The following is a 14,014-nucleotide window of genomic DNA, read 5'->3' as shown; positions in this document are numbered from 1 at the left end:
CTGAGTGAGGCAACTCAGTGCCAAAAGGACATGCATGGTGTGTACCCACTTCTAAGTGGGTTTTAGCAATGAAATATAGGATACCAATGCTACACTCCACAGACCCAAAGAAGCTAAACAAGAAGTAAGGCACAAGAGAGGATGCTTGAATCTCACTTAGCCAGGAGAATTAAATAGTCATAAGAGGAGGCAGATGGAGGGAGGGAGGGAGGGAGGGAGGGAGGGAGGGAGGGAACGAACAGAGAGGGAGGGGAGATGGGAGAGTGCAGGATCCGGTGTGGGGAAGGACAGGAGACATCGATAGATAGCCATGAGAATCGATGGAAATCTGCAACTGACAGGGGTGATGAGGTGGGAGGAGGCATCTCCAGGATGAGACAGAGACCTGGGATAAGGGAGGTGCTCAAGCATCAATGGGGGTGACCTACCTGTGACTCACAGCATTGGGGATATAGAACATGAAGAAGCCACTCCTGTAGCCAGGCAGGAACACCAGTGGAGCGATAGGGACACCAACCTATCCACAAAACTTTTGACCCAAAATTTATCCCATCTACAAGAAATGTAGGCATAGGAAATGGAACAGAGACTGAGAAAATGGCCAAGCAATAACGGGTCCAACTAGAGACCCATCCCCATGGGCAGCACCAATCCCTGACACTATTAATGATACTGTTATGTTTGCAGACAGGAGCTTAACATGGCTGTTCCCTGAGAGGCCTCACCCAGCAGCTGACTCAGACACAGACATCCACAGCCAAACAGTAGATGGAGCTCAGGGACTCTTATGGAAGAGTTGGAGGAAGGATTGCAGGCCCTGAAGGGGATAGCAACTCCACAGGAAGATCAACAGAGTCGACTAACCTGGCCCCTGAGGCTCTCAGAGACTGAACCACCAACTAAAGAGCATACATGGGCTGGACCTAGGCCACCCCACACAAACAACCCTTGGCTTGGGCATCCCCACCTCGAGAGCAAAGGACACAACCCAAGGAGATGTTCATGTAAACGCTGCTATTGATGCAGAGTTGAGTGAGGCTTGGACACCAGGGCTTGTGTTTCACGCTGATTCTCCACGGAAGCACCTGACTGGCTGCAGACAAGTGTCAGAACACCTGGGATCATGGGGCACACCGGGGCACACCTCGCACCTCTAGACCCTGACCGTCTAGACCATGAAATGGAGGGTGGTGTCTCCATGGCTTTATTATTGCAGGCTTCTCTCAGCCAAACCATGGCAAGGGAATAAGCTTAAAGGCTCTCCACGTGGCTAATGATCATATACACCTGACTCTCGCTGAGAGCATGCTCTTGCCACCACAGAGGTGGGTATGAGAGAGGCTACGTGTGCTAAATGCCTGGTGCAGCCTTTTATGGCATTGAGATATCACGGCCGCCTATGGCGCATCTCACATGTACCCAAGTTTGACTTTTCAGTGTAAAAGTATGATTTAAGTCAGCTACATTTTTAAATTCTTGTTGAGACCCCTTTGATCGCATTTTGTCAAATGCAATAGTGTGCCTGTTAGTCTTTCCTGACAATCCCAAAAGAAAATACATTGACTCTTCGAATCACCTCACAACTACAAGAATCAATGCACTGGAAGACATGAAACTAGAGGCTACAGAATGTGTAGAGGTCTTGCCCAGTTGCCCACATATACAAATCACCAGTTTGTGTTCAAATCTCCTCGACTGCCGTCTCTTCTTTATATAATGGAGGACACTGTTTCTTTCACCACTGAGTCATAATGACCCTAAAATCTATGGGGGTTGCCCTCTCCCTCCACAAACATCCTGAAATGGTGGGCTGCTTCTCACAGCCAGGAAGACGGGGCCAGTGCCAAGGCCAAACACCCCAATTATGTGTAAGCGGGTACCGAGGAAGCCGTGTTTCCAGAAAGCAGAGCGCTCCCCTGCATAAGCAGTGTCTTTCTTTCAGGATTTAAACAGTTTCTCCCCACCCCCAAGAAAGCATTTTGTGAGGTACACAAAGAAGGGAACCCAACCCACGCCCCTTCAGCCGGGGTGCTTTGGTGAGAAGTGACCACAACTCTTGGCCCCCTGGCACAGGCTGAGCTCACTGGCTCTCTGGTCTGATTCTAGATTTACTCAATGGGAACCCCAGGTATTCAGCCCCTAGGCTTTCTGCCAAGGTTTCCAGGGACACCCTAGACTGCAGCTCCCAAGCAGCCGCTGAAAGGCAGGTGTGGCAACACGCCCAAACGTGAGCTGAACTCCAGTTGACTCAGACCTCTGAGCAAGTCCAGAGGAAGAGCCAAGCGGCACCTCCTAGTTCTCCCTCATAAACGCAGCAAGGTGCATCAAACCTACTAACACTTAACTTAAAGTTACATACACGGGCGCTTGGCTGGCATCCTAAAAATGATACATGGATCCTGAGATGAGGGGAGAAATGGGAGAAAACCGAAAGGCGGAAGGTAGAGGAGCAAACACAGGCTCAAGAAATTCCTGGCCGGTTCTTGCTAAAACTACATTTAAGATTCACTGGAATTAAAAAAAAAAATCACCATGTGATATTATTTTAATTCTCTTTGAAATTGGTGCATTGTGACAAAATAATAGCAAGTAAATTATGTCCCTGCGTCGCTATAACTAAAATGTGTGTCTGACATAGAATGAGAGCAGTTAATATGTTTGTATTTAGAAAGTCCTTGCAAAAATTCAAGCTTCACGTGACCAGGGGGGAAAACAATTCCAGCTAATTCCAATATGAATTATAATGACAGTGCTCCGCGAGCAGCATGGATTCGGTGGTGCGAGGCACAGTGGGCACAATTAACAGGTGACAATGAGGAGGGGTCTACCTGGAGGGGCCCAGCACAGGGCCCAGCAATTAGCCATCGCTCCAATTATTTTTAAAGTAATTATCCAAATGCAAGTTTTTTGTGACAGCTCAATTCTTACCTAAGCACAGACATGCAGAGAGCATCCCAAAAGCAGGTTTCTACATTACAAAGTGTATGTCATATGTATTTTATATTATAGGTCCTTCGCTGTATTCTAATGCATTGTTACATCTTTTCATCCAAAGTCACACGTCAGAAAAGGAAATCAGAAGGACTATGTTGAAAGCTTTTTGGATGAAATGCTTCCCATACAAGCTTGAGAACTGAGGCTCAGGCCCAGAAGCCAAATGAAGACTAGTCATAACCCTGGGAAGGTAATCACGTGTGCATCTCTAGAATATGATTGCCAGCCAACAAGAGCCCCTGACTTGGGGCTGGCAAGATGGCTCAGCAGGTAAGAGCACTGACTGCTCTCCTGAAGGTCCTGAGTTCAAATCCCAGCAACCACATGGTGGCTTACAACCATCTTCTGGTGTGTCTATATATTATTATATATAATAAATCTTTGGGGGGAAAAAAGAGCCCCTGACTCAAACACCAGAGTGCCGGAGGTTAACCTCTGCCCAACATACCACACACATAAACACACATACACACATAACATACCACACACACACATACATACACACGTAACACACCACACACATAAACATGCATACACACACACATACACATAGACACATAAACACACATGCACACACACAGACACAACACAAAGACACACAAATGCATACACACACACACCAAATACCACACACATACACACACATAACATACCACACACACACACACACACACACCAATCACAGAGTGCATGTAGCAGGACAAATATAAAGAAAGAATTGGTTACATCATTGATGTTGAAACTGGAGCTAAGTGAACCCTGCTTTTCTTGCTCCTGTCATTAATGTGGGGTGTGCACCTTGCACCTCTGCTTGTGCATGCACAGGTGATCTCCATTTTTGAAGAAACCACAGCATGCCACTACATTGAGAAGCAAAAGTTGGGATGGAGGTAGACTGGGGGTATCCATCAGCTAGCAATCCTTCATCCATCTGTCCCAGCTGGCATCTTCCTTTGGGTAATGGCTAATTACATGCCTTTCAAAAGTTCAAAGACTGAAGAGACTGACCAAAAAGTGAATTACAAGTATACTCTATGGAAAATACTGGTAATGAAATTTGCTTTTCATAAAAACATGCCAAGTTGGCCTCCTTTTCAAATACTATTATTCAAGTGTTATTTTTAAGGCAGTTGGATCAGCGAAAGAAGGAGTTGTAAACTAGGCATGAATTTTATTTTATTAGGTACCCCTCCATTTTCATCCATTCTTTTTATTGTGCTTTTCCTACTCTCCTGTCCCTCTTTTTTGGGGGTGGGGGGTGAGGGGGGTTGGTTTTTCGAGACTGGGTTTCTCTGTAGCTCTGGCTGTCCTGGAACTCACTTTGTAGACCAGGCTGGTCTCGAACTCAGAAATCCGCCTGCCTCTGCCTCCCAAGTGCTGGGATTAAAGGCATGCACCACCACGCCCAGCTCCTGTCCCTCTTATACACAAATATTTTAAATATTTTCAACCATTCTAGTGGGTGGTTAAGACAGGATTTCCATGAATTTGCTGTCAGTCTATGCTACATAGTGAGTTCCAAGCCAGCATTCACTACAATATGAGAGAGAGAGAGAGAGAGAGAGAGAGAGAGAGAGAGAGAGAGAGAGAGCACTTTTTGAGGGGGGTGGGTGGGTTTCCTTGAACATGAACTACATGTTCTGTAAGTCAGCTGTTGTCTGAGTCATGCCGTGGTCTTTGTTCCTAAGGCTACATTTCCTGGGTGTTGCCCAATAACCAAAGACCCTGAGGATGGCTCTCAGTGCAGTGAGACTTGCTCCCATATGCTAAAACACGTGCCTGCAGCACGGAGTGCAAGTGGTGTATGTTTAACCACGATCGGAGTAGGTTAGAAAAAGTTAAACAGAACAAATCTTATTTTTCAATCAGAAAAATGAAGCCGGGGTTAAATATAAACAGGCAGACGCAGAACTTAGACTGGCGATAAAACATGGTTTTAAACTGCTCAACCATGATGAAAACAACAGCAAAAAATCACGCTAACACTCTCCGTAGGGTGAGCGAAGAGAGCTCATAAAGGCATTGTCCAAGAAGAAAACCAACTCCTCTGCCTGTCCTCTGACCTCTACACATTCACAGATCATGCCATGGGTCTGCCACCCACCTCCACCTATAAACGGAACTGAAGAAGACATCGCACGCACGGACACACGCAGGGACGCGCACGGACGCACGCACAGGAAGAACGGCGGCTCTTGTCCAGTAATCCTGCAGGAGAATACTCCAGTTGGTGGGCATGCTCACTCAATCTAAGTAATTTCTTTTTCAAATATCAGTCCTTGGTACAGGGAGCTTGGAAAGGACCCTGAGCTCTGTATGTTTTATTTCTTTCGAGCTCCTTGGAAAGGAAGTCCCGATGCAGTGTTATTCGCCCGTGCAGTTACTGTGAAGGAATTTCACAGTAATGATGCTATGCTGAAGCCACACCCCAAACCCCTTCAAGGGCACCCACATGTGGTGGAAGCCATCATTCCGCTGTTCCCTCCTCCACTTTGGGCTGCTTTCTCTCAGGACAGTCAACCACAGAAACACAGTGAGCAAAAGACAATTAAGAGGGATCCTGGCCTCGTTTATACCAGCAGAGTCAGGTTTATATAAAGCAAGATCCTACCCACATAGTTCATGTGTCCAGCTTTTTCCTGGCCAGAAAAGGGTTAAAGAGCTGAAAATGTGCAGCCACGCCCTTCTGACTCAATACAACCCCTCTGCCCTGTAAGAAATGAATATTTCACGTGAAAGAATAAAGAATTAAAGCTCACAATTTTATACGACTCACTCCAAACTGAAAGCTAAGAAAATGTCCCAGCAGCAGCCTGGTTCAACAAGCAGCCACCACTCCACAAGCCCAGCTAAGGAGCAAGCAGGCTCTCTCTCTGGGTGTCCAGTAGTTAGTAAGTGAAAGGCCACTGAAAGAAGACTTCTGTTCAAGGTGTGCTTCAGAGATGGGCAAAGTGCTTCCACGATGCTACTAAACAGTGTGGTGCTCTATCTCAATTCTTTTTTTTTTTTTTTTTTTTTTCTGAGACAGGGTTTCTCCCTGACTGTCCTGGAACTCACTCTGTAGACCAGGCTGGCCTTGAACTCAGAAATCTGCCTGCCTCTGCCTCCCAAGTGCTGGGAATAAAGGCGTGCGCCACCACTGCCCAGCGATCTATCTCAATTCTAATGGATGCCTGACCTCAGGTGTTAAGATTCCAGCTATTCTACGGCCTTCATGGTACTCGAGACACACACACACACACTCAGTCACATACACTCCCATGTCTCACGTACACGTGTTCCTTTACACCTCCCTAATCATACACCATACTCATGTTCGGTCACATACATGCACACGTGCCACAGACCACCCCAGTCAGTTATGGGGGTGTCCCTGGAATGAGGGTCCTCGAAGCGAGGTGGGTAAGGATTCGGTGGTGACAAACAGAAACAAACACAGAGGCAGTTTGAATCTGAGTATATTCTGCAGCTCTCAAGCAGGGGATTTTATGCATTAAAAAAAATATATTACATCTCTTAGAAACTGTATCCAAGTGAAACAATCACAAATGACAACAAAAATCATTTGGCACAGTAAAGCACAAAAATCATCCAAGCATTACAACTCTGAAACTATGTATTCCGTGAATCACAAACAAAACAAGCAACATCATTATAAATCATCAAAATATAACAATTCTGAAAGGATATATTCAATGGGGCAGTCGTCCAAGGCTAGTGGTATATTTCCAAAAGCAGGTTAATAAATCTTTATGGTCAGTGCTGTTAACCGCTGAGCTAACTCTCCAGCCCAATATGGTCAACTATTATTTAACATCTAATGCCTGATTTTTTTTTTAATAAATCTTCAACACACAAATTTAAACTACTTTCTCTCTAATTAAAGCTTTCTTTACCATATACCAAAACCCACCTCTGATGACACACGTGTAGCCATATGAAATTTTACTGTTGGGAAAGTTTTTATTTATCATAATAGTTTTGTAAAGGATTTAAAAAGCAAAGCGTTGGTTTCCCTGGGGATAAGGTCATGTTAGTGGCCCCTTCTCTAGGGATGGTTTCTTACCCATTATTTTTGCTTAAGATCTTGGTCTAGGCTACCAGGAGCATGTAAATAAGAAAAGGAATAAGAGAAAACAAAACAATGAGATTGCCATGAGAACTAGAGCTCAATAATTTTTCTCTGGCAAAGAGTTCCACAACCCGTTCCAGGAGGCCTCCCCCTTTGTAGGTCAATCTCCTCAGCCTGTGGAACTTGTCACACAAATCCTACTGGAGGTGGTGTGGCACACATGGACTCACACATACACATTCACACCCTCACATGTTCATCCATGCTCATACTCATAACCCTATTCCTGCACACACTCGTTCATGCTGAGTGAGGGTCACACTCACATACGTACTCCCCTACAAACTCATGTACTCTCACATACTCCCATACACACACACATACTCACACACACTCTCACTTGCTCACACTCACACATGTGCTCCCACACACTCCCCCACCACACACTCACACACACACACTCCTTTGCTCACACTCGCACAGTGCTCTCACACACTCCCCACACCACACACTCACTCACACACACACTCTCTCTCACTTGCTCACACACATGCTCCCACACACTCACAACTTTCCTCCAAACTCAGGCTCCTATCCATCCTCCCGAATGCTTTCACACGCAAACACATGTGCTCATGTGCTCCCAAGCAACCACATCCTCTGCCCCAAGTCCTCCACACATACACCCTTACACACACACTTGCATACACTCACAGGTCCTTCTATACATACACATACACTCTGTGTCTTGGTGAGGTCATGGTGCTTGCTGTCACTGGCATTTACAGTTAATCAAAGAGCTTGTTTCTGAAATGGAGTTATCTTGTATTAATATCACCCCGCTGCCCTCCTAACTTCAGTCCCCTCACATCTGCCCTCAGGCTGGGTCCATCCTCCAGGGAGCTCCAGGAACCAGCTGATCCATTTCAACCGGCAGATGATTAGGAAGCCTCCTGCCACTTCTTCCCCTCCTCCCCTCCCAGCTCCCTCTATCTGCCTGCCTTCCTGAAGTCCACTGAACTCTTTTTTTTTAATTAGATATTTTCCTTATTTACATTTCAAATGTTATTCCATTTCCTAGTTTCCCTTCTATACACTCCCATTCCTGGTCCTGGCACTCCCCTATACTGGGGCATAGAACCTTCCCAGGACCAAGGGCCTCTCCTCCCATTGATGACCGACTAGGCCATCCGCTGCTACATACACTGCTAGAACCACAAGTTTCACCATGTGTTTTCTTTGATTGGTGGTTTAGTCCCAAGGAGCTCTGGAGGTACTGGTTAGTTCATATTGATGTTCCTCCTATAGGGCTGCAAACCCCTTCAGCTCCTTGGGTCCTTTCTCTAGCTCCTTCATTGGGGACTCTGTGCTCCATCCAATGGATGACTGTGAGTATCCACTTCTGACTTCTTATCTCCCCCAAAATGCTCCTAGTAAACACCTCTTGCCCAGAACTCGAATTTCCTCCCAGCCCCAGTTCCCATGCTGCCCTCACAGGCAGTGACCCACCTACTTCAGGTGCCTCAGCCAGGGAGAGAAGGCTGCCCTAGTCCCTGTGGAGGTGCACAGCAGTGACCTCCAGACACAGGAGGCCATGTTCTTCACAAAGCCCTACTTTCTCATTGCCGCAGAGCTAGCTGTTCCTACCAGCACACACAGGACAACAGCCAAGCTGCTGCCTGCAAGCCTTCTTTAGAGCCAAGGAGTCTGAGGCACACCAACCTGATTCTTTCATAGTGAGAAATGCCAGGGTGCTCACATACTCAGGCATGCATGTGGACAGCCCAGGAGGGCAGGTACATCTCTAACCTGCCCTGGCCGCAGGCTCTCCTTCCCATAGTGGCCACAATGCACTGTTCTTCCCTGCTCTCAGGGACTCCTGGGCCTAACCCACCCCAGGGTTCAGAGGTGATCTGACTGTCATTCCGTGCCTCAAGATATTTAGATCAACTTCTAAGCTTCATCTCAGCATGTGAATAATTTGTAGTAAGCAACATCCCGAGAAATAAAACACTAGGCATCTCTCCAGCTCCTGCTAATGCATAGTCTCACTTTCTGCCATGTTTAATGGCATTAAATTTGTGGTTGTCATATATTTAAAGTAATTTCTTAAAAAAAAAACATGGTCAATATATATTAGTTGCCCTCATTGCTTACACCCATAATTTAATAACTATATCAGGACGTAAGAAATATTCCTATCTGGATAAAGTATATTTTAACTATATGGCTAAATGGTACATGGATAAAGGCACAGAGCAGAAGTTCCCAGAAGTAGATAAGCAGTGTATTTCATAAAACCGTGCGTATTTTCTACCCCCACACAGTGGGCACAATGGACAAAGAAGACATTACAGAGAGAAACCTCCGATTCGTTTCTGCAAAGCAGCTGAAACGTCTCTTTCCCCCGGTTGTAGCTTCTCTATAAACAGACACAAAATGCTTGGCTAATTCCCTGATTTTGATCAACACTGTGGCAAAGACACTGTTATAACAGTAAATCCCACAACCTTGTGATATCTAGGCAGATGCTGACAATCAGAAAGCCAGACGTGTCCACGCGTCTAAGGAGAGGCAGCGTCTTCCCCTCCTGGCAGGAAGCAGAAGGTCGATATGAGCGCTGCCATCTTGTCTCAGCCTGAGTGAAAGGCTGTCCAGAGGCATTAGAGAAAAACAAGAGTGCACGCTGAAGGTTTCCTCAGGCCCAGCCCACAGCACCACAGTGTGGAGGTGTCCCATCATGCACTGGGCATGGAGATTTCCCACAGTGCACTGCTGTTTCCCAGTAATGTCTGAAAACTCAGATGTACCTGACAGATGTGGGTGGCCATTTTCATGTTTGCAAAAACCTCAAAGCATGCAAAGATCCACATGGACTTCAGGGAAATATGTGAGGAATTGATAGACTGTAATGTTACCCAGGTGCCCCTAACTTCTGGGCATGGTTCCTCTGGGACGTACTCAGTCACCAGGGAGAATTAGCTGAGGAAATGCTCAACAGGATACATCCAGACTCTTAGTCCCATGCTGAGCACCTGTCCCTCTGACCAGTCTCTCATCTTGTGAGACCTTCTGTAACCGACCACTGAGCCAACACAAGGCAAGGTTGCACCAGAGCTCACTGTGGCTCTGCTACATTACAGAGCCCCATAGAATTCACTTTTGTGCCATCTTTTCCTCTTCTCTGATTTGACACCAAGAAACTGAAAGCCTGTAGGTCTTGCAAAAGACCATGGGTTGCAATTGAGTACAAAGCAAGCAAGCCAAACAATAAATAGCAAGAAGGTGGGGCTGAGTTTTAGAAACCAGACTGTGAAGCTTTGAGCGTCCTCTTTCCAGTCAGCGCGGAGTGATGGGCATCTCTCAGGACAACTGGCACAAGCGCCACAAGACTGGGGGTTGGGGGTGGGGAGGGGAGAAAACCCCACCACAAGAAGCCGAAGTATGAGCTGGGACGGCCTGCTGCCAACACTAAGATTGGCCCTCGCCTCATACACACAGTCCAAGTTCGAAGAGGCAATAAGAAGTACCTTGCCCTGAGCCTGGATGTGGGGAAATTTTCCTGGGGCTCTGCATGTTGTACTCGCAAAACAAGGATCATCGATGTTGTTGTCTACAATGCATCCAACAACGAGCTTGTTTGCACCAAGCCCCTGGTGAAGAACTGCATTGTGCTTGACAGCACACTGTACCGGCAGTGGTACGAGTCCCACTACGCACTGCCCCTGGGCTGCAAGAAGGGGGCTAAGCTGATTTTAAACAAAAAAAAAAAAAAAAGATCAAAAAAAATTCAAGGCCAGGCGTGGTGGCGCACGCCTTTAATCCCAGCACTCGGGAGGCAGAGGCAGGCGGATTTCTGAGTTCGAGGCCAGCCTGGTCTACAAAGTGAGTTCCAGGACAGCCAAGGCTACACAGAGAAACCCTGCCTCGAAAAAACCAAAAAAAAAAAAAAAAAAAAAAAAAAAAAAATTCAAAAGAAATACGACGAAAGGAAAAAGAATGCCAAAATCAGCAGTCATCTGAAGGATCCGTTCCAGCAGGGCAAGCTTCTTGCCTGTATTGCCTCAGGACCAGGCCAGTGTGGCAGAGCTATGTGCTATGTGCTCCAAGGCGAGGAACTGGAGTTCCATCTGCAGAAGATCAAAGCCTGGAAAGGCAAATAAGCCTCGTTCATAGCATGTGTAATAAAGGTGTTTGCTGTTCTATAAATAAATAAATAAATAAATAAACAAATAATATTACACACACACACACACACACACACACACACGGTTCTAGTACTCAGGCAAGCATCCCAAACCTAGCTGAAGGCGCAGATAATAATATCCCCTGCAGCCAGCCCACCTATCCACGTAATATGACTCAGTGGTTCACTTTCTCCTTTCTCAGAGGTCTTGAAATATCCTGCGAGCACCAAAGTGGAAAATATAACTCCCTCAAAACAGCACACTCTGGAGCAGGAAGAGTAAAACCAGAGTTAAGGAAACAAAGGAGACTCTGATCAAAGTATTGATCAGATAGGCAGAAGTGGTATCATGAGGCTTCACTTCCCGTGACAGCATCAGACACCCACCGTATGAGGCAGGGACACAGAGATGGACAGAGCTGAGACAGCCATCAAGATGGCAAGTGCAGGTGTGTGTGCGCGTGTGTGTGTGTGTGTGTGTGTATTAAGGCTTACTTTGAGAACAATTTCATGACAGTTTTGAGATGTGAAAAATTCCCTTTTGAAATTCAGTTTTAACTGCATTCATGATCCCCAAGAATAACAAGAGGGAAGAACAGAAGAACCCCAAGAGTGAAGTAGGAATAATCGTGAAAAGCTTCCTCAAAGAAAATACTAAAAGATCCATGCCGGGTTTCATGGCACACCTCTGTAATCCCAGCATTTGGGAGGCACAGGCAGGGAGAGCTGGGTTTCTAGGGTGTGTAACAAAACACTTTCCCAAAAGAAGAAAAAGACAAGAGGCTAGAGAACTGGATTATCAGTTAAACGCATGCACTGCTCCTCCGGAAGACGCAGGTTCGGTTCCTGTCACCCACGTGGCTGCTCATAACATCTATAACTCCAGTTCCAGGCACGGACGTGGTACCTGTGCACACATGAAAGCAAAACACATATAGAAACAATTCTTGAAAATAATGAAAAGGAGCAACAAGAACAAAAGAAACACTAGATTAAAAAAATGTGGCCAAGGGTGAAAGCTGACTGTTTCAGGTAGGTCTGATGTTCCACAGAGAAGAGGTAGGTAGCCACCCAAGAGCGATGGGCTCAGATGGTTCAGCAAAGCCAGGATGGTAGTGGTGAGAAAAGAGAGTGTTTGAGCAAACCCTTCTACAGAAGAAAATGCACTCTGCCTCAGTTGTCCAAAAAGTAACAGCCACGCCGTCATGTTCATCTGGATGGCCGCTACTGAAGAAGGTAACGGCACCATTGCACAGGAAGCAAAAGGGAAAACTGGGTGCAGAAACGCCGCACACAGCCTGGTCAAGATAGACAGACCAACAAAGGCGGGAATATTCTCCTTGCCTGTTCCCACCAGTGCAGGTTCCTTTACTAACAAACTTTGACCATGTCACTAATATCTCGGAATCTACCCCAATGCCCTTGTCAGACGATGAGTAACCAAAGCAGAAAGAGTGCAGAAGTTACACAATGCACCTAGAAGCCCTGGCATGGGACAAACTAAGCTGCAGGAAATGTTTACACGCACCACCACAACCACTACCAGCAGCAGCAGCAGCAACAGCAGCATGGGGGACGGGGGAGAGGGGAAGAGGAGGAGTTTCCAACACTGCCTCCAGGTTAGCTGCAGGGGGCAGCAGTGAGGAATCCAACCAGGATCTATGTTAAGTATCACATGCTCATTGTACGTGCATGTATGCTCACACAGCCATTGTCTTGAATTGTCAGGCATTCATTCAGTCCTGCACGTGGTGATGGCCAAGGAGGTCTTTCTGGAACCTCCTCCTGGTTCTGAAGTCTGCACCAGAAGACCGAGCATATGTTCCAGTACCGGTACATAAGAACTGCAAAGGAGACCCAACTGGGGAAGATGGCGGCAGCGAGAGATGGGGGCTGGGGGTTGGGCGGCCAATCCTCTGAATGTGTGGGAAAGGAAGACTACTTTGTCTCAACTTTGCCAGAAATGGTTTCCTCAGTTGTTAGGTTTAGCAAACAAACTCAAAGGAGACTGCTCCGTAGGTGGTATCCCCATGCTAGGGAGGCGCTCACTGCAGACACTGAAGGCTGTTGGCTGAACTTCAGCCTAGAATGAGCAGTCAGAGAGATGCTCTTGTCATCTGTAGGACGTACACCTTCCAGCTCTGTGCTTCACTAGAGGGGAACTCTCTGCAAGGAGTCCTGGCTTAGGGACCCCGGAGCCACTGTCCCAGACCCTCACTCTCTCCTCCAGAGCCCTGCCAGCTATTCTGAGCCTCAGCTGCTGAGCCCTTCTCTCTTCTCTCTAGCCTTCCACACTCAGACTCCCATAACGGCCACCCTTCTCGGATGGGCTTTCTTTACTTTGTCATGAAGCTCTGATGGGTAAATAAAGGGCCCCTGCTTGTCCGCAGTGGCAAGAGTACTCTCTTGACCCCTTCCTTCCTCACATTCAGCCTACAGAGGCTGCAACTCCTCAAGAGAAGGCCACATGCTAATAACACAGGGCCACCGAGCTGAAGAATAGAGTTGTCCTTTCTTGGTAAGACATCTATAATAAAACAAAACTACAACCTTTCAGTGGCCCGCTGAAGGACACTGGAGACCTCCTTGCTCCTGAAGATGCGTGATTAAACTCTGCAGTGTGGAGAGCACGGCTTTCTGAAGTTTACAATGCTGGTGGATGTTCTAGTGTGTTGCTGAAATGGCCACTTAAATTGTCCTTTCTTGTGACTGATCTTCATTCCCCCATACAGAATGGCAGGCTTACAGTCCTCCCTTTTCTG

The 14,014-nt window shown here is 46.8% G+C and overlaps 1 pseudogene; it reads left to right on the top strand.

Annotated features, from left to right (window-relative positions):
- Positions 1–10,418: 10,418 nt before the first annotated feature.
- Positions 10,419–11,229, top strand: LOC110285170 (small ribosomal subunit protein eS8-like; annotated as a pseudogene).
- Positions 11,230–14,014: the final 2,785 nt, after the last annotated feature.

The sequence above is a fragment of the Mus caroli genome, unplaced genomic scaffold, assembly GCF_978045245.1.
Source record: "Mus caroli unplaced genomic scaffold, Mus_caroli_1 scaffold_19, whole genome shotgun sequence".
Lineage (NCBI taxonomy): Eukaryota > Metazoa > Chordata > Mammalia > Rodentia > Muridae > Mus > Mus caroli.
Note: the sequence above shows the minus strand (reverse complement) of the source record. Positions and strands in the feature narration are given on the sequence as shown.